Consider the following 23,206-nt stretch of genomic DNA (forward strand, 5'->3'; position numbering starts at 1 on the left):
TTTTTTTTTTTTTTGGTACCGGGGATTGAACTCGGGTCCTTGCGCTTGCAAGGCAGGCCACTGAATCGCTGAGCTAAATCCCCGGCCCTGATGCACAAAATTTTAAATTTTGATGTAGTCAATTTATCTATTTTTGTTGTTTGTACTTTTGCTGTCACATCTAATAATCCACCTCTGAGATTTATTCTAAGAGTTTTGTGTCTCATGTTTTACATCTGATCCTATTGACAGCCGCTGAATTATATCAGCACCCCACTCCTAAAAGTTCAGGGTGGGACTGCTTTTAAAAGTCGTTTTCTCTGTTAACTTTTACATAGTAATTGTATATCTTTGTGATCACAGTGTGACATTTCAGTACATGTACATAATGATAGGTCCGGGTAATTGGAATATCTGTGGTATTAGACCTATGCCATGTCTTTGTGTTAGAAATGTTAAAAATCTCTATTAGCTATTTTGAAACATTCAATAAATTATCAAATTTGATTGCCTTGCAGTGCCACAGATCATCAGAAGTTACTCTTCCTGTCTGACAGCACCCCCTGTCGTCTTTAACCACGCCCTCTCCCTCCCTTCCCCCTGTTCCCTTCCCAGGCTCTGGTAACCACTATTCCACTTTCTACTTCTTTGAGATAACTTTTTTAGCTTCCACATGTAAGTGAGATCATGTGGTATTTGTCTTTCTGTTCTGACTTATTTCACTTAACACAACGTGCTCCAGGTCCATCTAGTTTCCTGCAATGTCGGAATCCCATTCTTTGTTAGAGTTGATAGTACTCCTTGCATTGTCCACTCGTCTCTCAACGGACACTTAAATGGACTCTACATCTTGGCTACTGTGAACAGTGCTGCCGAAAACACTTGAATGCAGGTGCTCCTCAACATGCTGATCCCATTTTTTGGAATATATAACAAGTAGTGAGATAGCTCGATCTAGTTTCCCGAGGACTCTCCGTACTGTTTTCTGTGTTTTCCCACCCATGGAGTATGAGAGCTCCCCTTTCTTTACATCTGTGCCGGCATGTGTTACTTTTTGTCTTCCTAATGATAGCCTTTCTAACTGGGAGGAGATGATATCTCACTGTGGTTTTGATTTGCATTTCCCGGATGATTAGTGATGCTAAACATTTTTTCATGTTTCTGGTGGCTATTTGCATATCCTCCTGAGAAATGCCTGCTGAGCATTCTCTCCTTTTTAAGCACTGTTTTGTGGGTGTGTTCCTGTCCAGTTGCTTGCATTTCTCTTATATTCTGGATGCTAACCTCCTGTCACATGTATGGTGCACGAGTATTTCCTCCCACGGAAGATCTCTGGGCTGCAGAGCAGGGGCTACATGCACGGGGAGCAGGAGGCAGGGAGCCTGGGACTGGTGCTGCCCGGATGTTCAGCAGCTTCATGACCTCAGGCGCGGCAGCCTCCCTGAGCAGCACGGACAGGAAGAAAAGGGAAGGCTAGAGAAGGTCCCAGAGGTGAATCCGCTTGTGGGGGCTGGTGGGGTTCCCCTCGATCCCCCATTCAGACCCCATCTGTGCTTCACCCCCACAGCTCTGGCCTCCACCTCTTGCCCTGGACAGGTCACTTGCTGGCCTCTCTTCCTTTGGCTGCAAGAAATTCACAGTCAAAAGTGAAAAGAACCAGTTCTGTCCGGTCATCCTGTCCCCAGCAATGGCTTTAGAGAAGAGGAAAAGGAGTATCTCTGAAGCTTTCAGCAGGGAAAATCTGGCCAGGGGTGGAGACAGAAATATTTACTCTTCAGGGATAAATATTACAGGAACAGCTTTCTGTCATCCAGTCTCTGGTTTGACGAGGGTTTTTCTTACCAGCAAGGTATCCTCAACTGACTGCAAAAGAATGGCAATAGGAAGTGTAGACCCCTCCTCACCAAACAATGAGGTGCACAATTGATGTGAGGAACACGTGCACTCGATGGAGGCCAGCCTTTCCGTGCTCCTTGGGTGGTCACAGCCCGTGATCTACCCTCTTCCGGCTCAGTTTCCCTGTGTGCTTGACGGCCTGTGGAGCGTGTCCAGGACGAAGTCTGGGTGGCTCATAGAAGCGGACTCTTTCCTTCTTACCCTTTCTCTCTACCTCCGGTACCCACAACAGAACCAGCAAGTCCGAAATACTGAGTCCCCAAGCGGCACCCAGGCAAGGCCCCGCCCGTGTCACAGGCTGCCTAAGCTCCCTGACCACAGCACAGCAGTGGCTGCCAAAGTGACAGGAAGAAGCTCAGCCTCGGAGCCAGACGGTGTTCACAGAACACGGTTCACGGCTGAGCTTGAGGCTGGAGATGGAAGTTAGCCATGGCTTCCTTTGGACTCAGAGATATTTATGGGCCAGGGAAATGACTGTGGAGCCCAGTGTCCGCCTCGGTGCGGTTCCATGGGGACCGGAGCCTCCTCCAGGGACACTCACGTGGGAAGTCACCAGTGGGAACTGAAGCAAGCCCAGCCCTATGCACCACGCAGGTTTGCACACACGCGCAAGGCTCAGGCTAAGGGGTCTCCAAAGCAGGGCGCGGACGGAGCCCTCATCGTTCTGGCCTCACTTGCTGTGAGGATAAAGTGTGTCAGTGGATCTCTGTAGGAAAGCAAACCCCGCGGAGCCTTTTCCAGGAACCACGAGAGGGCGGGCGGGGCAGTGAGCCCCAACTGAGTTTGGCTCCTGGGCCCCTAGCAGCAGCCGCGCAGCAGGGAATCAGGCTTTCAAATCTGCTAATTCCAGGCCACCTACAGCTGAGATGTGATCAGCCACTACTGCTGCTTTGCTGATGTGTTGCTGGATGAAGAGGGGAAGGGGACTTTAAATTTTTTTTCTTTTTTCTTAGTACATGTTTATAGTATTTAATGATTACACTTCTCTTGGGGAGTTGGTGCGTGTACACAACACATCGTGATTCTTTTCATAGCCTCTTCTCCTCCCCTCTTCCCCCTCCCTCCCTCTCTTAGTGTCCCTCCCATGTGTAAAAGATCTATCTCCCTAGTTCCTATTAGCTATCTTTTATGTATAATTAGAGTTTCTCATAGAGGAAAACATCATGTGCTATTTTATTTCACTTAACATTATGACCTCAAGTGCATACGTTTTGCTACAAATGACTTAGGTTTATCCTTTATGGCAGAGTAGTACTCCATTGTGTGTGAAAACCACACTTTCTTTACCCATTTATCTGTTGACAGACACTTTCAAGATTTAGTTAGTGTGAACTATGCTGCTATAAACACGGGTATGCCTGTATCACTGCAGTATGATGACTTTAACTCTTTGGGGAAGATATCAAGGTTGAATTGGGCTGAATTGAATTTCTAGCTTTAGTTTTTTTAGGAACCTCCATATTGATTATCATCGTGCTTACACCAGTTTATATTCCCACCAATAATGTAGAAAGGTTCCCTTTTCCCTGCAGCGTCACAAGCACTTGTTAGCATGTGATTTCTTGGTGATAGCCATTTTTTCTGGAGCGAGATACAATCCCAGTGTTGATTTAATTTGCATTGTGCTAATGGCCAGAGATGTTGAACACTCTCTTATGTACTCATTGGCTATTTGTACTTCTCCTAGGAAGTGTCTCTTCATTTCAGTTGTTAACTTTTTGACTGGGTCTTTTACTGGGGGGAGGTCTGTTTTTTTGAGTTTTTAATATATTCTAGCTATTAGTCTTCTGCCTGAGGACTAGCTGGAAAAATCTTTCCCTGTCTGTAGGTTTTCTTTTGACTTTTGGTTCTTTCTTTTGCTGTGCAGAAACTTTTCAAATTCAATTTGATCCCATTCATTGATTCTTGGTATTATTTCTTATGCAACTGGGATTCTGTTCAGAAAGTCCTTGCCTGTACCATATCTATGTCTTTTAAGAGTTTTTGCCTATTTTATCTTCCAGCAGATTTAGAGTTTGTTTTTTAACATTTAGATCTTTGATCTATTTTGATTTTAGGTTAGCACATGGTGACAGATAGGCTACAGTGACTTTTCTGCACGTGCACAGCCAGTTTTCCCAGAACCATCAGCTAAAGAGGATGTCTTTGTCTTTTATGTTTTTGGCCCCTGTATCAAAGAGCAGGTAGCCAAGTGCACCCAGACTTGTTTCTGCAGCCTCTGTGCTCCATTCATCCAAATGTCTTTTCCCACCAGTACCATGCTGTTTCTGTCACTGTAGCTTTGTAATATAACTTGAAGTCTGGGATTGTGATGCCTCACACTTTGCTCTTGTTACCCAGGATTACTTTTGCTATTCTGGGTCTCTTCTGGTCCAGTGTAAATCTGAGGATTGTTTTCTTTAGTTCTGTGTGGAATGCTGTTGATATTTTGAGTGGGAGTGCATTACAGCTGTGTATCAGCTGTGGAAGTCTGCCATTTTGGAAGTCTGGTTCTGCCTATCCAGGAACAGGGGCTGCTTTCCCAGTTTCTGAAGTCCTGGAAGAGAGGGCTTCTGAGTGAGGAATGGGCTTTTTAATAATGTGAAAGGCTGGATGTGGTGGGGTAGGAAGAGAGGCAGGGGCTTCAGGTTAGGTACTAGGGCTTGAAGATTTGATTGCTGTAGGATTAAACACAGACAGGGTGATCTCCACAGAGCCCGGCAACACGCTAAGCTCCTGAGTTGTGGCACAGGTCATTATTATCTGATTGTTCCCTTGCTGTGTGGCTCCAGGCAGCTTACCTGCCCTCTCTGAGCCCCAGGCTCCTCCTTGTGAGATGCCCAGGAAGTAGCAGAGGGGCACAGAGTAGGCACTCCAGCCGTGGTGGTGGCTTCCTTATCCCTTGATTCACAGGCAGTGACAGAAGGGAACCTTGGGTGGGCAACAGAGAGCAGACACCCCCCACCCCATGTTCCCAGCTCCTGTCACCCCTGCTCTTCAGGGAAGAAACTTCACCAAGTACAGTGAAGTCCTAACCCAGTTCTACTCCTTCAAGTGGAAAAAGAACTTGAGGTCCTGCGCCAGAGCTCTGCCCAGAGCCCCTCAGAAAGGCACCGTGGCCAGCACTGGGCCAGCTGGGTGGTGACACCAAGTCAGCAGCTCACAGGCGTCTCAAGTGTCAGGAAAAGCCCGTACATGGGGCCAGCTCAGCTCTCGCTGTTTGAGCAACCAGAGGAAAGGCAGCCCTCGGTGTGGGCAGCGTTCCAGATATTCCTGTCCACAGCTGGGAAGGTTCCAGAACAAGCGCGGATCCCAGCTCAACCCATTCCCTGAGCTCCCAGACTGAGGGGAGCAGCCAGCGGCACTCAGACCTGTGTGTTGATGCCGCCCCCTGCCGGTAGAAATTGTCCCTGCACCCCGCGACCCCTCCAACAGAATGGGTGGGCGTGGCTTCTATCTATCTTCCCAGGAGAGGTGGGGGTGTCGGCCTGGGGAGCTGGCTTTGGGGATCCCTGGGCTCCTGACTGCCGGTGGCCTCCATGTGGACAGATGGAAACAGGGACTGTCTCAAGATTAATGTCACTGTAGCAGCTAAGATTTACTTGATTAATTTATTTACTTTACTGTTGTATTTGCTTAGTATTTTTTTTGCAAGAAGCTCAGGCCAAGGCCATCCATTTTACCTTTTTCACCTCTCTTATCTCCCAGTGACCCAATGAGGTGGGAATTATTGGGGATCTCCCTCAGTACAGATGGGGAATGCAAGCAGGGCCAGGTTTGAATCCAGGTGAACCTGCCCCAGGGCCTGTGTTCTGCTCTCACGGTGGCTCCGACTTCAGGGGACATGGGAAGCAACTGGGATGTGTGTGAAGATGACCCTGGAATCAGTGGTCTTTGGCAAAGCTCCTGTTACAGGAGCCAGGGCAAACTCATGGGGTTAGGTGGGTGGTCCGGTATTGGGTGAATAGTCAAGGATCACACAGCTGGACAGGCACCACATGACACCCCAATAACCACCATGCCATTGCATGTTTGGCTCAGTGCAAGCTTGATTAGGATCCAGCCCTGTCCTCCTAGTGTTGAGTAAAGCAGAGTAATAGATTGGGAGACCCCTAGGCGGTGCTCTGACCCCAGACATGTGGTTCTGGGGCGGGCACATCCCCGATAGATCCAGGTCTCCATTTCCCTCTTTGCACAGGAGGCATTCAGTTTTGCTTTGCCCAGTTCCTTCCCTCCTGGAGTCTCACATTAATTAGATGGGCCAGCTCTGGGCAGGGCAGGCCGTGAGTTAGAAGGCCCACTTCTACTGACATCTCTCCCAATGCTATCCTGTTACTGATTTAGTGCCCAAGGCTCACCCAAAATCCAGGGCTACCAAAGCTTGAAGTTGAAAACAAGAAACAAACAAATGACAATGGCAATAACAACAAAAAATCTGAGTTAGGGACAAAAGAGGTTAAGGAAGACCCAGGATCATGCCTCACAGAAGATGGTTTTTGTAAAGATCGCATTCTACCTTAAAAGACAAGTAGCACCTCCCTGATGTTCTAAAATGTTCTTATAGGGAGGCCCAGTAAGGCTCAACACCATCCAATTGGAGATTTGACCCCAAAGGGGTTGGGAGTGGGCATAATAATGTAAATGCTATTATAATTCTCCCCCAAGGAGCTGTTGAATTTCCCCAATCTGGATGTTGTGAGGATGCATGAGACCATAGAGCTAACACCTGGCACAGTCAGAACTCTGTACCTGTCAACAACAGTGGTGGGTTCTGTACATTATTATCAGTGAATCTCCCTACGGATGTCTGTATTATACCCAAAAAATGGGTATAATATTTATTTTGAGACAGGGTCTTGTTAAGTTGCTCAAACTGGGCTGAACTCACAAACCACCTGCCTCAGTCCCCCAGAGTATGGGGATTACAGATGGGCACCACCATGCCTGGTTAGCTTATTATTCTTAATACTAATAAAGCCAATACTTGAAGAGCACTGGAGACTTTTCTATAAACTTAATATCTTGTCCCAGCATGACATAATCCATAGCTGTTAATACTGTGGAAGACACACTCTGTCAGGGTAGTTTAAAGGTGATGATTAAACTCTAAGGACACACTTATCCCTCTCATTATAAAGACAAGACACTAAGGCTCAGAGAACCCGATTAATGTGCCCCAAATCACACCACTGCACACAGCAGAGCTGTGCTCTGAACCTGAGCTGCTGGGCTACAAACTCTACTCTCACCCACCCCACTGTGAGAGGCTCCTTTTCTGAGTGGATCCCATACTCTGGGATCTCAAGGTCGTCCCAAAGAAAACAGTTAGTGGCCAGGTCTCTTAGGAGGCACAGCCTTGCCCTTTTTCTCTCCTTAGTGGGTCAATAACCAAAGGAGCACAAAACAGTGAGATAACAGAGGGTATTTGCACTACAGATTCCTGGCAAAGCAACGAAAAACAGCTTCACCAAAAAGCTAATGAGGAAGGCATAACTCCTGCACCACCTGCAATGTTGATGAGAATCAGGGCTAGTAAAGCACGGCAGGGCGGCGCCTCAGGGCCACGGCTAAGGCAGGGTCCACGGGAGAAGCTGGGGTGCCGTGGGCGGGGCCGCCTTCCCAGGGGCAGAGGGGCTCAGCGCACAGCATGGGCTGGAGGAAAGCAGCTTCCTGTCTCAGCCTCCCCTCAGAAGGCAGCCTGGGGGGCCCTTAATGAGGGAACTACTGCTCACAGGGATGGCTGCTTCCCCAGGGCTGGGGACATCCAAAGGTGGCTGTGCACTGCAGCCTCTCCACTCCGCCACCCAGCTTCACTGCCAGCACAGAGAGACAGAGGCAAACACGAATCCAGACTCCGCCAGCAGGAGACAAATTCACAGGGGATGCGGTTCAAATTAAAATCTCCACCCTCCCACAGTGCTTTGTGGGTTATGAGATGCTTTCTTGGGCATCTGATTTTTCCTAGGTAGTCTGTGCGGCAGCTGTCTTTTTTACAGCTGCCTGGTATCACTGCATGAGGAAAACAAGGCTCAGAGAATTCAGCGGCTTGGCCGGGGACACACAGCCCGCAAGGATGATGTGCTGAATCAACGGGCTTTGGGAACAGAAAACCTGGGGTTAAATATCAGCTCCGTCCTCTGCAGCTGTGCGATCCTGGGAAGGTCCTTGAGCCCTGGGCCCCTCGGCTGTGGCAGTGACCACCACTGACAGCTGCTCCCTGTGTACCAGGGGCTGCTCCGAGTACCTGCGTAGTGCTGGCAAGGTCACAGCGAGTGAGTCCCCCATCGGGGGTGGAGCCCACTGCTCTCCCCTGGACCTGGCTTCGATGTATGGAACGTGGCAGAAGTCGAGGCCGTGCCAGGGTCGGGCAGGCTCGGTATGAGGCCATGACTACTTGTGTCCCTGTTAAGTCCTGACCACCGTGCGGGGTAGAGAGCTGGCTGGCTCTGGCCGAGGGGCTGTGCCCTCGAGGATCGTCAGACCCCACAGGAAGCCCAGGCAGCGTCACACGGAGGACCGAGAAACTTGGCAACTGTGCCCGGCCTTAATCGCAGACCCTGGGCTCACGGGAAGCTATTGCTTGGTGCGCTTCTGTTTTCTGCAGCCGCAGATTTTACAAAAGCCCGATTTGCATGGATCCCTTTCTTTTTCATACCAATCCCAAGGAGAAACGGGGAACGAGAGTGGAGGTGAGTTGCACAGTGAATGGCAGAGCTCGTTTGAGATCCAGGGAGGCGAACGCCGGAGCCAACCGTCATAAACACTGCGTCCTGCGCCCCTGTGAGCCGAGCTGCACTCCTCCGAGGAGTCAGTGAGACGGCTCCTCCCATCGCCCCCCAGCGGCCCCGCACACGGGCTCCAGACCGGAAGCCCCTCTGCCGCGCGGGATCCATGCTGTCCCCAGTGGCCGCTGCCCCTGACCGCTCCTGACCGCCCTGCCTTCCTGTACGCTCAGCCTGGGCTGCTTCCCACCTGGACCTTCAGTCCCAGCTGCCCTGGGTTTGGGCCCCATCTCGCCAAAGCCTACCCTGCTCACCGCTTAGAGACAGCACGTCCCTGAAGCACAAGTTGGGGCACTTCAGACCCCCGCAGAACCGCTAGGGATAAAATCTCCCGGCCCACGACATCAGCAGATTCCTAGCAGCCAGAGACCTCCCCCCACCCTCCCGCCAGCACCAGAACCGGCCGGAGTTTAACCAGAGGCAGCTGCTGCAGCCCGGCAAAAAACAAAGTGACAAGGTGGCTTCGCTGTGGCCGCACAGTCAAACGCACAGATACAGCATCCAGCTTCCTCTGGTTACTTCAGGAGTTAAAAAGCAGCACACACACCAGTGAACTGCAAAAACTGTTTCATTATTTCGACACCTGTATTTCATTATCATTGTTTTGCTGTAACATCCAATGTTGTTTATTTCATGCATTAAAAAATTAACTTCTTGTGCTAAGAAGAGGCCTAGAGGTTCAGCAAATAGTCCACAGGGTCTGTGGCATAAAAAATGTTCAGAGACCCCTGCTGCGGTGCGTGGGGCCAAGCCCTTGAGTGCTTCAGATTTTCTGCCAGTCCCTAACTGTTCACTTATTTCATATTGTTGCAATCGGGTTGTATAACACAATTTTGTAGACCATGTTATTAACCATAAACATGTTTGCCTGCTTTTCTTACATGATTTCTGCTTTTATTACTTATTTTATTTTTATTTTTGGTGGTACTGGGGATTAAACTCAGGAACTTCTCACTGAAGGGCCTCCCCAGCGCTTTTTGACTTTTTAATTTGAAACAGGATCTTGCTAAGCTGCTAAACTGCCCCTCAGGGCTGGAACTTGCAATCCTCCTGCCTCAGCCTCCAAGAGTGCTGGCGGAAGAAACATTTTCCAGGCTCTGTCTGACACTTTTCCTGGCTCCTGGGGAGCCTGTGCACAGGCCAGAGGGTGAGTAATGAGCAAGACAGAAAGGGAGGCTAAGGTAGAGGAAGACAAGTAGGGGTGGGATCTCCACGGACAGGTGTGCAGGTTGTGCCCTGCTCAAAGTCACCTGACCAGGTGACAGGTGAGGGCTGAATTTAAGTCGGTCTCCAGACTACTGGGTATCCCATCTGTGCTCCCGGGGGTGTCCAGGCCCTCAAACATGACCTCCTCAGGGCATGCTAGGAAGGGTGGGACACATCTTCACCTTGAAGTCCTGGACCTCTGGGATTATTTCTGGGAAGGCAGAAATAATTGCTTTGTGGGGACATTTTACTTCCAAAATAATAAAAACAGATCACTGCCTGCAATGAGGCCTTGTGCGTAAAACTCCCGTGGGCTCGAGGTCACAGCTACTGTCATTCGAGGTCACAGCCACTGTCATTCCCATGAACCTAGAGCCACCGGCCAAGACCAAGGCCCTGCCCCCACCACCACCACATGGAGACACAGCCGCCATTCAGCCAGGGCTCGGTGCCAAATGTGGCCCAGCCCCACCCGTCCGCTGCGACCCTCCCTCAGCACCCCTTCACCTGCGCAGCTGTACACAACCCCAGCCTCAGAATCTGTTTCTCAGGGAGCCCAACCCAAGACGGCCACACATCTTTGATCAAAACGAGAGGAGGAATAAGGGATCACAACATACTTTCCCGCATAGAGCCTTTTTGTTTTTAGTTTTTCGCTTTTTTGTTTCAAAATGTGGTGTCCATGAGGTAGAAAACCCCGCCGGTTACAACATAAACACCCATTTACCCCTGCTCCCCTCCTCACACTTATTTGTGCAATCCCAGAAGACAAATGACTTGAGAGTCCCCGCTGCAAAGCCAGCCTGAAAACCCAGGCCAGGGACGTGGCCTCTCCCAAGGCCGCTTCCACCTGGGCAAACTCGGCACAAAACCGCGGCCACCAGGGGACAGAAGCAGGACTGGAAAGTCTGGTGTTCCTCCAGGAGCCAAGGATTTCCAGGTCCTGGAGCCGCTGGCGGATAGCTGGGTGGGCTTGGGTCACCGATTCACCTCTTGGAGCCGCACTTGCCTTATCTGTAAATGCACAACCCCAAAACCAGGCGGTCGGAGTCATCTGTGCAGCACAGAAAGCTGCATGTGGGCTTTGCCGTACTGCCTGAGGCTCCTGGAAGCGGCTAGCCTAGCAGTGCTGTCCTCCGGCCACCTTTAATCCACAACTCCTGGACTTGGAAAGGAAATGAAGAAAGGAAGAAGGAAAGGGGGAGGGAGGAAGGGAGGAAGGAAGAGAAAGCGCTCATGGCTTTTCAGTAACGAAACACCGAGTCCTGTGCTCTGCCAGCCCCGGCCTCCTGTGCCCAGACCCTCGGAGCAAGCAGATCCGCGGGTACCTGAGACTGCGCGGCCCGCCCACCGGCTCCGCACGCGCTCGCCAGCAGAGGGCGCCACCGCCCCGCTAAAACCCCACTAGGGGTTGGCGGCGCCTCTGACCCCCATCGCGGGATTCCTTCCTAGCTGCTCTTGTGCTGGACCTTCTCCTTCGGTGGCCCTGGAAGCTGTGCCCGTCTCCCTAGAAAGGGAATGGCCCGTCTTCGGCTCAGCAGCAGCCAGGGCTGGGTTCAAGCTGCAGGGCCACAGCACACGTGAATGCGCTCCACTGCTAAAGGCGTGGTCTTTACCGCCTGGGTGCAGATCCAAAGCAGACTGGTGGCCAGGAGCCGCGGAAGCTCAGCGTTTCCTGGACATTTCAGTCTGCTGACCACTGCCTCCCCTCCCTCATTGGGGTACAGGAGGAAAGGGCGGTGCAGGGGACCCGGGGAGAGGATGGAGGGGTGCAGGAGTGCCCCCCTTCCTCTGTGCACAGGAAGTGGGTCGAGCCCCAGTGGCAGAATCCTTCTGCTTCCCGTGAAGAGGTGACGTTAACAAGGGCCCCGCACTGGGGAGCTGACACCCATCTCTGGCTTTTGGGGGCCCGCTGGGCTTTCCAGCGAAAGACAGAAGGGGACCCTGAATTGCATGAAAGGGTGCTGTCTTGCACGGGCTGGGACAGCCTTCCTCACCAGGGACACTGTCCCACACAGGTGTTCCTTGGGGAGCCTGTTACAGCCAGGTGAGGTCCCGGCTGGCCGCCCACCCGTGTCATTGATTTATTTACCTATTTACTGTCAGCATTGTAGGGATTTAAAAAAAGCTTTGTGCTTACATGTTCATTTTGCTGTCTTGAGCAGGGTGGTCTCGGCAATCCCACACCACTCTGCCTCTCTGTCTCTGTTTTACACACGCGGGCACACACAACTCACACTGCACACTGCAATGTTCCTGCTGAAGAAGCAGCTGATTCCACCCCGCAGGCTGAACTGCTAATCAGGAAACAGCACTGGAGTGAGCCACTGTAGGACAGAAAACGCTCTCCACCTCCAGCCACCAGCAGCTTGGGCCTTGTAGTCTAGTGCGGAGATAATCTTTTTGCACTTTCTCTCCCAAAGGCTCAGAGTATCTGCGAGGCGGAACAATCTCCAGTTCTGCCTGCCCTGGTGGCTCCATTTAACGTGGCCGTGTGGCCTTGGGACAGATGCAGCTCTTCTCTGGTGGGGTTGGAGCTGGGGGCTTCTTGGATTGGTGGGACGGGAGGACAGAGGGCCCATGGAGGCAGCCACGAGCATGCTGCCCGGAGTTTCTGGAAACTGACTGTGAGCAGCTCAGAGAGAGAGAGACAGACTGAGCGCTCAGACTGTGAACTGTGAACTCCCCGCGTGTGCCTGCCAGCCTCCCCTCTGGTGGCTCCATCTGGCCGAGGATTCCCAGTTATTCTGGCTCCTGCTCTTTCCTGCCCCAGACTCAGCAGAGGCAAGTGAGCGGCGGGCAGTTCTTTCTCTTACCACTCCCTGCCACTGCACCCCAGGGCACTCTGCCTGTCCCCTAAAAGTGGCCGATCTGACAGCCTTCTCCCTGAGCCCAGGCCACTCCAGGCTCCGGAATCCCTAGAGCACAGCCTCCATCCACAGAATGATTCTCCAGCTTCTTCCCTCTCCTTGAAGGGAACCCCCACCCCCAGCCCACCGCCACAGGCCTCAAAGCCCCAGGAACCCAGGGCTGCAGGGATAGGGAGCAAAGGGGAGGCCAGATGGGAGGAGAGGAGGGAGAAGGCGAGGAGAGGGAGGGGCCGGAGGAGGGGAGAGCAGGACAGGGAGAAAGAGAGGTAAGGAAAGGAAGGCTGGTCAGTCTGGTCCAGACCGAGTTGGAGAAGTGAGGGGGGCTTCCGGAGCAAGAGACACTTTCCAAAAGAACGCAACATCTTTTCCCACTGTTACTTCATTGCGGAAATGAGAGGAAGCGGGAGGCGGGGTTTCACAGACTATCTCTTCACAGTTTCTTATTCTGTTTTGACAAGACATCTGCTAAAACTGCTATTCTGAACCCTGCCACGTGTAGCCTCCCTCAGCGTCGCCGCCGATTCCAGTCTCCTACAGCGTAGCCCAGGGGCGGCTGGCACTGCACACCCGGCGGGCTGGGGACAGCAGGACTTGCCAGGAGACGCGTGTGCGCCCTCTCTGAGGCTCAGCCTGGCCTCCAGACCCCTCTCCCTTGGCGGACTGAGGAAGGTGCCTGTGGTCTTCACCCGCAGAGGCTGGTTTGCTTCCTTGATGGTGCGGAACTTGGTCAGTACCCCAAACTGGCCTGCTAACCCCCTACATTCCCAGCTCAGCTGTAGCCACAGGGCCGCTTGGCAAGAGAGGAGACTTTGGGATGCTGCTGAACAAGAGTCTATGGAACATAAGAAACACATGTGTAGTCTTTTTCCCTGTTCGGCTCAGGACCCTGAGTTCAAATCTCTGATGCAGAATTCACTGTGTATCGATCACCTTGGGGCACCTTGCTTAACTTCTGTGGGCCTGTTTCTTCATCAACAGAAAGAAATGGCCTCCTGCACCCATGAGATTTTAGGGAGGGCCTGGTAAGGTTTGGGGCTTGATGGTTCCAACCGCCCTGCACACAGGAAGCGCCGGTGAGATGTGTGCTCCCTTCCCCTCCGTTCCTCACTGGAAACCAGGGGAGCTGAGAGGCCCTAGAAAGAACTCGGATTTCTCACCCATGGCTTGCTTTCTTGAAGCCCATTGACTCATGCACACCAGGAATAGCTCTTCTGTTTTCTTCCTTTAGCCAGCAGGGTCACCAGCAAATCCCAGCATTTTCCTGATATTCTTTGGGTGTGAGAACAATCTCATTTCCAGGTGGCAAAAAGTCCAGTGCCATGAAAATCAAAACTGGAATCTTTTCCAGCCCCACCTTGTCTTCCCACGGGCTGAGTAAGTGTGAGCCACGGGCTCCCTGGCAGCAGGGGGCGTGCGCTATGTTTCTGTGCGTCTCCTGGGTTCTTGGGTGACACCCACATGGTGTCCTTTACGATTCAGGGAAGCCCTCTCAGGCAGCCCTTCCTTCCTCATCCTCCCAGCTGCCCTCTAACTTAGCTGCCCACACAACTCTGCTGCATGGGTCCTTTCCCCGACAGCCAGCCCTGGGAGGTGGCCCTTTCAAGATGGCTTAGCCAGGCCACCGCACACTGTCCGTTTGCCACCCTATCGGCAGAGGGTCGCCACCCTCCTTGTTCCAAAGCCAGCGGTGCCTCTTCCAGACCAGATCTCTTCATCAGATGAACCTCCAAGTTCCTGGGGACATTTGTCCTTTGATCCCAAGAGGCAGCACAAAGGGAAGGGTTCTACAGAGTCCCACACGACTAGCAAATATCCATCAGAGAATAAGATCCAGCCTCTTTTCTTGAAAGCAGCCTGGGTCTCCCTGAATGGCTCCTTCCGGGAGGCTGTCCCTTCCTCCTGGTCCCCGCCTTCCTTTTTTCCACCCTGGATGCAGCAGCCCCAGGACTGGCCTTGGTCATCTCTTAGCTGTAGCTTCTAAACCTCAGCCCAAATTCCAAGATGATAAGAAGTGTCCCTCTTAAGATCCTGCTACATTCAGAAATAGGGGGGCTCTTGATCCTTAGGGGCCCAGATGGGTCTTCAAGACTCCTCCTGCTTTGGGAAGTAGTCATATCAAAGGCTGAAGCTGTATCTTTCTTATCTGCAGCTCTGTTCCGACAAAAATGAAGGAATGGGGTAACCTGTCACTTCCACTCAATACAAAGCATATTATCTTCAGGGAGTGGACATGCTCAAGATAGAAAGTGTAGACTGTCTTAAATTTTTCTACTCCTTGCAAATGACACAGGACTGGTGAGGGCACCCTCCTCGGTTACAAATGCAACCCGCAGGCCTGGACTCCATGCTTCTTAAATCCCCCTCTGCCAGTGGCGCTCAGTGTGGCATTGAGCAGATACCTGGCGGTCTTGGCCTGAGTCACTGTCTGCAGAGCGGACGCGGACCGGGACTGGGGCCTGCCTCCCAGGACACACAAGGCCAGGCCACCCGGAATAAGGGCTGGGCCCAGGAAGGGCTGTGGGAATGCTTGTCAGGAAGTGAAGGGTGGGGACCGGATTCCTGGGGCATCTGATTTTCCTTTGATGACTCATCTTCGCTGTGTTTGCATTTTGCTCTTATTGTTGTGGCTTTTTCTTGAGTTTCTTTCATGTTCATCGGTGGGCTGCTCTGTGGAGACACCCAATTCCGACAGCTATGACACCTGTCACTGCTAAGCCCATCCTGGGAGAAGGGGTGCAGGGAATGGCAGCCCTGGGTCAGGCCTCTGCTTCCAACCTGGTGTTCTCTGGTGCTCCTGGACTTCACCTTCATCCATCCTTGTGCATTTCTTGTGGCCACTAAATTCCAGAACTGAGACTTTTACTGTCCAGACTACGATGGCTTTGTTTGAATTAGCATGGAATTAGAGCCTAGAAGCATCTTTAAAAAAAACACAAAAAATCCTAGTCCATTCCTTGTAGTTAAAGTGAGTTTTCAGCACCTGATTACTACTTTTATTTTTAATATTATCTTATCATTATTTTATGGGTCTGAAAGTGCAAATCTGGAAGTTAAGGAGAAGGGGTTGCGTGGGGTCCTACCTCTCCTCCTGCTTTTTTCAGCGGTCCTGTGTTTCCCGGTCAGGTACTGTTTTGATTTGGGATTTTGGGGGTGGGCACAAAAGAGGACTGAAAGTGTTTCCAGCACCTTCCAGGCTCAGCTGCGGCAGGGCTGCCTCTGGCCCTCTGTTGGGCTCTGCCGTTGCCTCATCTACCCCAGTTAGCACTGGCTGCCGGTCCACTGGAACGTGAGTCCCATCGTGACAGTAGGGTCATTAACACCAGGGACCGAAGCAGTGCCACGTGTGGGCAGGGGAGCTGTCTTGGGAGTGGGTGCACAGGGCCCCCATGTCAGTCTTTACAGGAAGCAGGTCATGGTCCCTATTCACCCACCTCTGACCCTGCAGTCCCCTTTGAGGACAGAGGTAAGAGATGGCATCGGGGTGCCCAGGATCCAAGTGTCCACAGTGGCCTAGGCACCAACTGGTCTCCCAGTATTTCTCCAAACAGCAGCCAGAGAGTCCGCTCTGGAAGGAGCCCAAAGGCCTTCCTCCCTCTGTGGGCAAGACATTGCCCTTGAGAGTTAGAAAGTGGTGTTGGGGAGGAAGCTGATCTCAGGTTGAGAGAGATAGACAAAAAGGGAAAGTAAAACAGCCAAAATGGCTACATTTACTATTAGGGAAATGCGAGAGAGAGAGAGAGAGAGAGAGAGAGAGAGAGAGAGAGAGAGGGAGAGAGAGAGAGAGAGAGAGGGAGGGAGCTCAACTGCTGGGAAAGAAAATCTTTTCTACATTCCCCAAGGCAATTTAAATAATAGAAAACCACCCCCCCACAAAGCCTAGGGTGATTACCCTGGGAGTTTGGACAACAGAGAGTGGTTGCCAGGGCAACCAGCTCCTCCTGTACACAACTCTCCATTCTCTGTGAAGTCACCCCACCCTGCAGGTGGCTTTGGAGAGCTGGGGGTGGCGGGGGGGGGGGGGGGAAAGAAAGGCAGTCAAGGCAGCCAAAGTCAAGCCACATGCTGTTTCACTCCCTGCCTGCCCAGCAGCCTGGCCTTGGCCAAGGGGCCCCACCCCGAGGGTTCCCAGCCCATCCCCTGCACAGGCTCTTAGTCACTCAGTGGAGACCCTCACCGGGCAGCAGGGCCTCAGAGACACACAGTCAGACTCAAAGAAGTGGGGCACTCCAAGCTGAGGTTCCCTCGCCCTGCCCTATCACCTGCTCTGCAGAAATTGGTAGGGTCTTGTTGGAGACCCCAAGTCAGGACCAAATCAGGTTAAGCATTCTTTTCAAGAAAGCATCTCTTTGTTTTCCTGTGCATGATCAAAGTCTGGGAGGCATCCTGGATCTTTTCGTCCTCAGTTTAAAACCAAGCATGATGGAGTTTCAGGGAGGTACCTAACGGAGACTGCGCAGTGGGGAAGGGGTCCCCTGTCTCCCAGGAGCTGCGCTGCTGTCTCTGCTATTACAGACTGGCAGACTGGAACTGCACGATACTGCTTGTGAAGACAAACACCAGAGGAGTCATTCTGCTTAAAAAGCTTGCAAACTCTTTGGCTACTTCCCCAGTGTTTGATTTCCGTACATTCTGTCCCCCATGTTAAGTCCCCTCCAGGAAACAAACAGGCACATCTGACTTCCGCTGGCCTCCTGGGCTAAGCTGGCTGCTGAGAACCCAAACCCCAGCCACCCTATGCCAGCCCTATAAGTGACCCAGGCTTCTAGCAGGACCCCTCTTTAAAAGATGACACCACAGCCCGGCCCACACCTTCTTTCACTATCCACATGCCAGTGTGCAGGTGTCCCCCAGGAGGGGAATTTGTCCTTGGAGGCCACACCCAGGACAAACAGCAGTCTCCAAAGCAGAGAAGCAGCCCCCAGGGAAAGGAACAGACAGAGCATGTGTACAGCAAGTCACCCTTCTTGACTGTCCCTTTCCAGCTCAGGGCTTGACACCTGCTCAGAACCCTGGCATCAGAAGAACCACAAGCCCTGGGCTGCTAGATTGGAAACTGGCTTTGTGTCACCCCGAAACCTGTGCCTGGCTTATAGCATGGATCCCGTTCTGCTTGTGTAGGAGGGACTCAGAGTGAAAGAGACTCGGGACTTCAAGTCAGAAGACTGGGACCAACATCAGTCTTCTTCCCCTGCACCCTAGGTCATTTGGTCTACACAGCAGCCACCTTTGCCCATGACACTTCTACCGTGAAGAAGTCACCACTCATCCATTCAGTCATTTCTTGGACAACCAGATAGTGCCTGTGGGACACCTTGGCATGGAACCCAGCTCCAGTAAATACTCAACAAATGTGTTAGACTCTTACACAAAGCCAAGAGAAAAGTCCTGAGCTCCTTTTCCCATCACTTACTGCCTAAAGGGCTGTGACTCTCTTCCCTGACCCTCTGGGACTTAACTCGGTCAGAAAAATGGGGATAAGGATAGAATCTACCTTAGAGAGTTTTTAGGAAGATCAAATAAAATACACATTAAAATACAGAGCACAGTGTCCAACAGGTGATGTGTGACCTTTACAGGGCCCCTACAAGAAGCTCTACACAGAGCCAAACTTGCCAAGAGTTGGGCAATAGCAAGAGGCCTGCATGGGGAGGGAGTGAGCTCTCCATCTGTGGCAGTATCCAAGACCATCTGCCAAGGATGGTGGAGAGACTTCCCTACAAAGCCAGTGGTGGGCTTTGCTGACCTCTAGGACCCCACTTGTCTTTCCCATGTTGTGACTCTCAGTTTGAATTAATGAGGAAAACACTGATCAACAAATCAGAAGCAGAGAAATGATGTGCCAGCTTGGTTTTAGAAACCCAAGCCCCTTTCCAGCCAAAGACAATTACAGGCTGATCCACAGTAAGGCAGAAACATATTTCAATTGAAAAATGGCATCTTCCTAGCTGCTGCCATATGGCGCCAGGACACCAGGTGGCCCAGGGCTGAGACCAATCACAAGGTGCAATTGGAACTAAATAAAATGAGCCCCTGGAGGAAATAGCTCCAGTGAGGCCCACAAATCCCCATGACATGTCATCTGGGCATGTCCCACATCAGCCTGGGCCTGGCGCTCTGCCCCACGCCTGAGGCCCCATCCCTTCCCTCCAGTGGGACAAAGAAATCAGAGGCCTCAGCTGTGAGTCCAGCTCCTGTGTGGGAGGAGTCCTGGCCGCAGCCTGCATCTGGAGAGAGAGCCCCAAGGACAGCCAGCTTTGCAGGAGACCCTGTCACCAGCTGCCCGTCCCCACAGGCGGGCCACCCGACCCAGTGCCTTCACCTACATTAACACCCTTGCCCGCTGCATTTCAGCTCCGTCCCAGGTGGGCGGTCTCAACTCAGCCATTCTAGTCCTCCTTCCCTTATTCCCTAGAATAATTCCTCTGTCTTCTGCCATGGGAGAGCAGGGCACAGTTATGGTTGAAAGTGGTACATTAGATTGTGCGGCTGCTAGGGGCCTAGAAGAGAACTCAGCGTTGACCTCTTCATTGGCTAATCTGAGTCCAAAGCCACAGTCAGTGAGTTTGTCCCCACCATGGGCTCCAGGGGCCATGGAGGCAAGAACCGGTCACACTTCTAACTTCCGCTAGTTGGCCTCCTCCACCTCACTATAATTTAGTGAAGTATCTAACAGAGTGTAATGTGTTTTGTGCAAGAAAGGAAAACAAAGGCAGATACTTGGGAAACACTAAGTTAAGCAAACTTACCAGATTTCTTTTCCACAGGATTTCCCAGAATTTTTAAAAAACTGAAGTTTGCTGAGGATTTTGAAGAAAGCGTTTGAGCAGAGGGAGTAACTAGAAGCTTTCTCGATGTTGTCTCAGAGAGTTTTGAAGGGAACCCACTTTGAGAAATGCTAGCATAATTTCAGCCAGGGACTCCAGAGACTGATGGCCTGGGAGGAGGAGGTGCATTCAGTCTCTGCAGCTTACCAGATGTTTGGCTCATCAGGGGCTCCGTCTTGCCTTATTTTATGGGGATGACTACCCTTACCTTGCAGAACCATCTGGAGAATTTGTAGCCAAGTTCACAAAGGTATGCAAAATGCTTAATGCTTGGGAAATGGTAAGTGTGCCATAAATAAGTTCAAGTCATATTGTGCTGCTGATATCATTGTTGAAGAGTGAAACAGACAAGTACCCTTGGACTTGGCTTTGGAAGGAGCAAGGAGGACAGCGGCTGGGAACCAGTCTTGCAACCAGTCTTGACAGGGCACTGGGAGAAGCTCAGGGGTAGTGTGTACCCCTGAAAGTGGGTGGTGGTCCCCATGCAGGAGAGGAAGGCAGGCTGCCACCTGGCTCAGAAAACTAACAAAGAAAGGGCTTTTGGGACTCAGCCCAGCCCCCCATGGATGGTGGCTGGGAAAAGCCAATCGTGTTTATCCCTCAGTTGCTGGGAACAATTGTCCCCCTCGGTTGGCCTATTGTCTCCAGTAAAGCAGGCACATAACTCCCATTGGCGCTGATGGGATTATGTGCTCCTATCGGGAGAGAAACACAGCCCAAGTTTGAATAGGAGATGGGGCAGCAGTGGGTCCCCCTCGGTGACCTATCTCAACACGGCCATTCGTTTGATTATCAGCTGAGCCCAGCGAGGCCCCTTTCAAGAGAACTATTCAACCCTGAGCATTTGTAGCCTGGCTGCTTCTTGATAACTTTTCAGGGGGTAGACTGATGGCATCAAATTCAGGATGCAATGAAAAGGCTTCAAAATGCCCATGACATTAGATCTCGAATCAAAATGGCCGCAGATGACTTTCCAAGTGGCTCTGTTGTCTCCATGGCCTTCAGTCTTTTCTCTTGTCCCCCACAGAAGGATGAGAAAAACATTGGAACTCTAGCCTATTCTTAAACTATCGAAGAGCTTTCTTCCTCTATGTACAGGAATTTATTTTGTGTTAACAGGAAAAACAATTTTATAAAATGAAATAACATTAGGATTAAGTATAATTTGAATGAATATTTCATGATGTGACTCTGAAAAAAATAGAACTACCTTAACTGAATGAAGTACACCAAATATGAAAGAGATCGATTTTATCATGGATTTTAGCCAATACACATGGACAGAAATGGGAGTCCTGAAAAACATTCCAAACACCTGAGAAGAGCCAGCATCCTCTACCTAGATTTCTTTCTCTGTGCTGAACTTGGAGACTTAGGTCATCCCAGTAAAAGCCCAAAGACCATGTTTCCAGTGCCCCGCCTTGTCTGAGCAGCACTGTGTACCTGGATAAAGACCAGAAGCTCTGCGTGTTTCACACTCCTCAGGTAATCACTAAAAGTGGCTCACTCAAAACCAACATTCCAATTTATTCCTTTGTCTGACACCTCTGATGATTTGAAACCCCTGACCAAAATATGCAGTGAGATTTGGGAGCAGGGAAGGCATCTACTTTTTGTCAGATGAGAGGAGAGCCTCTGGATAGTTCTCCTTGGTCAGGTCAGTTTTGGGGAAGAGCAGAGAAGCGAGCTGAGTACCTGCAAATTGATTCCCTTCAACCATTCATGTACATGTACCCCTTGGGAAATCTTTTAGTCCCCACCTCAATCTGAAGCTCTAACTGATCTTAAAGAGATGGAATATTCAGAATTAGAGAATCCTGTGACTTTTTCAGGAAAATGCTACCCAGGTATCAAAGCATCACCTAATGATGGGGGGAAGGGATGAAAAAATGGCACCCAGAATTCCTTTAAATACTCGTAATATTGTGTCGAACAAAGTCCTGACTTTGCAGCCCTTGAATTACGTGGAAAGACACATTTAAAAAAAAGATATGTCATATCCTGTTTGTGATATTGCACTATGGTTCTGTGACATGTCACTGCTGGAGAAAATTAGGGAAAGAGTACCCACAATCTCTTTGTATTATTTCTTCTAATAGTATATGAAACTACAGTGATTCAAAACTACAGAGCATAATTTTAAAAGGCACACCAATAATAAAAAGCAAATGCCACTGATAAGAAAGCACATAAAAATAAGAAAGTTATAACTCAAATAGAAAGGAAAGAGCCAGAATAGAAGCAGTGAGCTTCTGCAGACTAACAGGTCAGGGAAAGACTCTCAGGACAGGTCACAGTCCATGACCACCTTGGCCAGTGTTATGGTTTATAGCCAGAGCCTCCTATGTTCACAGATGGGCCAACTAGAAGGTGACTGAGTTGTGGGGCTTGTAGTTGACTTGCTTGATGGAGGTGTTGTCTGCTCATAAGAGGTGGGTCAGTGGAGGTATGGCCAATAAAGCTCTATCTTCCTTCCTGGATCCTCCCTTCATTCTTTTTCTGCTCTCCATCCACCATGATGTAAGCAGTTATTTTCCACCATGCCCCTCTGCCATACCATCCCACCTCAAAGCCAGCTGACTATGGACTGAAACTGTGAGCCTGTGAGCCAAAATAAACCTCTCCTCCTATAAGTTCTGGGTGTTGGGGATTGTGAGAAAGTGATTGATACAGCCCAGTCACTCTAGAAATGTGTCGCAGCTGGGCTGAGTGAGTGAACCTCACCATAACCCTTCCAATGTCTGTGATAAATTAAAAATTTGGCAACAACAACAAAACCAAACTGATCTGAGCTGCACTCTTGGCAGCCTTTTCTCCTCAATCCTGCTGCACAGCACAGGGTTGCAGGAGGTGCTGGGAGGTAAGGGGCTCAGGTCTGGGCTCTGAATTCTCCTCCTCCTGTGGCAGCCTGGTAACCTTGGCAAGTCACACATTTTTCTGGGGCTCGGGCATTTTCCCTGTGCCATGCAACCTTCAGGGCAATTCCTTCACATCTGTTTCACCTCTGAATCCTCACAAGATCCTGGAAGTTAGATATTGGTATTACTTCTGTATCACACCCAGGAACTGAGCTAAGGAAGATTAAATACCTTGTCAGTGGGACACAGAATATGGCAAAGGAAGTTGGGACACAAATCTAGATCTATTTGACTTAAAAAGCCCTCAGACTAGCTTGGATAAGACTGTGAGCTTGTGCCCAGAACTAAAGAGGCGAGTCTGGATATGGATCTTAACAGTAACCATGTCTAGAATTCACTTCAGAGCAAGAGGAAAAGAAGATTCACTTGGCAACTCCTGAGAGATGACCATTCCAAAGCACACCACTAAAATATGGTAGTGAAACTGACTCTCAGTGTCCAGCTCCCAGCAAATAGAATGTAAGCAGCAGGAGGGGTGTGGCACCATGAAAAGCAAAGGTGACTTGGGAGACTTGGAGTTTTGGCAAGTTGCTTCATCTCTCCGAGTCTCTGTTTCCGGGACTGTAAAGTGGGAGAGAGAAAGGCAGACCATTCTTGACATGGAGGTTAACTTAGAACACCACGAGGCACAGAGCGAGGAGTTCATTCACATAGGTTCATACCATCATCGTCATCACTGCCATCTTTGTTAGCTGCTGTTGTTGCTGAGAATTAAATAAAATACCACATGGCCAGGCGTGGTAGCGCACACC

This window comes from Fukomys damarensis, unplaced genomic scaffold (genome assembly GCF_012274545.1).
Source record: "Fukomys damarensis isolate Sample0158 unplaced genomic scaffold, DMR_v1.0_HiC HiC_scaffold_16, whole genome shotgun sequence".
NCBI classification, from domain to species: domain Eukaryota; kingdom Metazoa; phylum Chordata; class Mammalia; order Rodentia; family Bathyergidae; genus Fukomys; species Fukomys damarensis.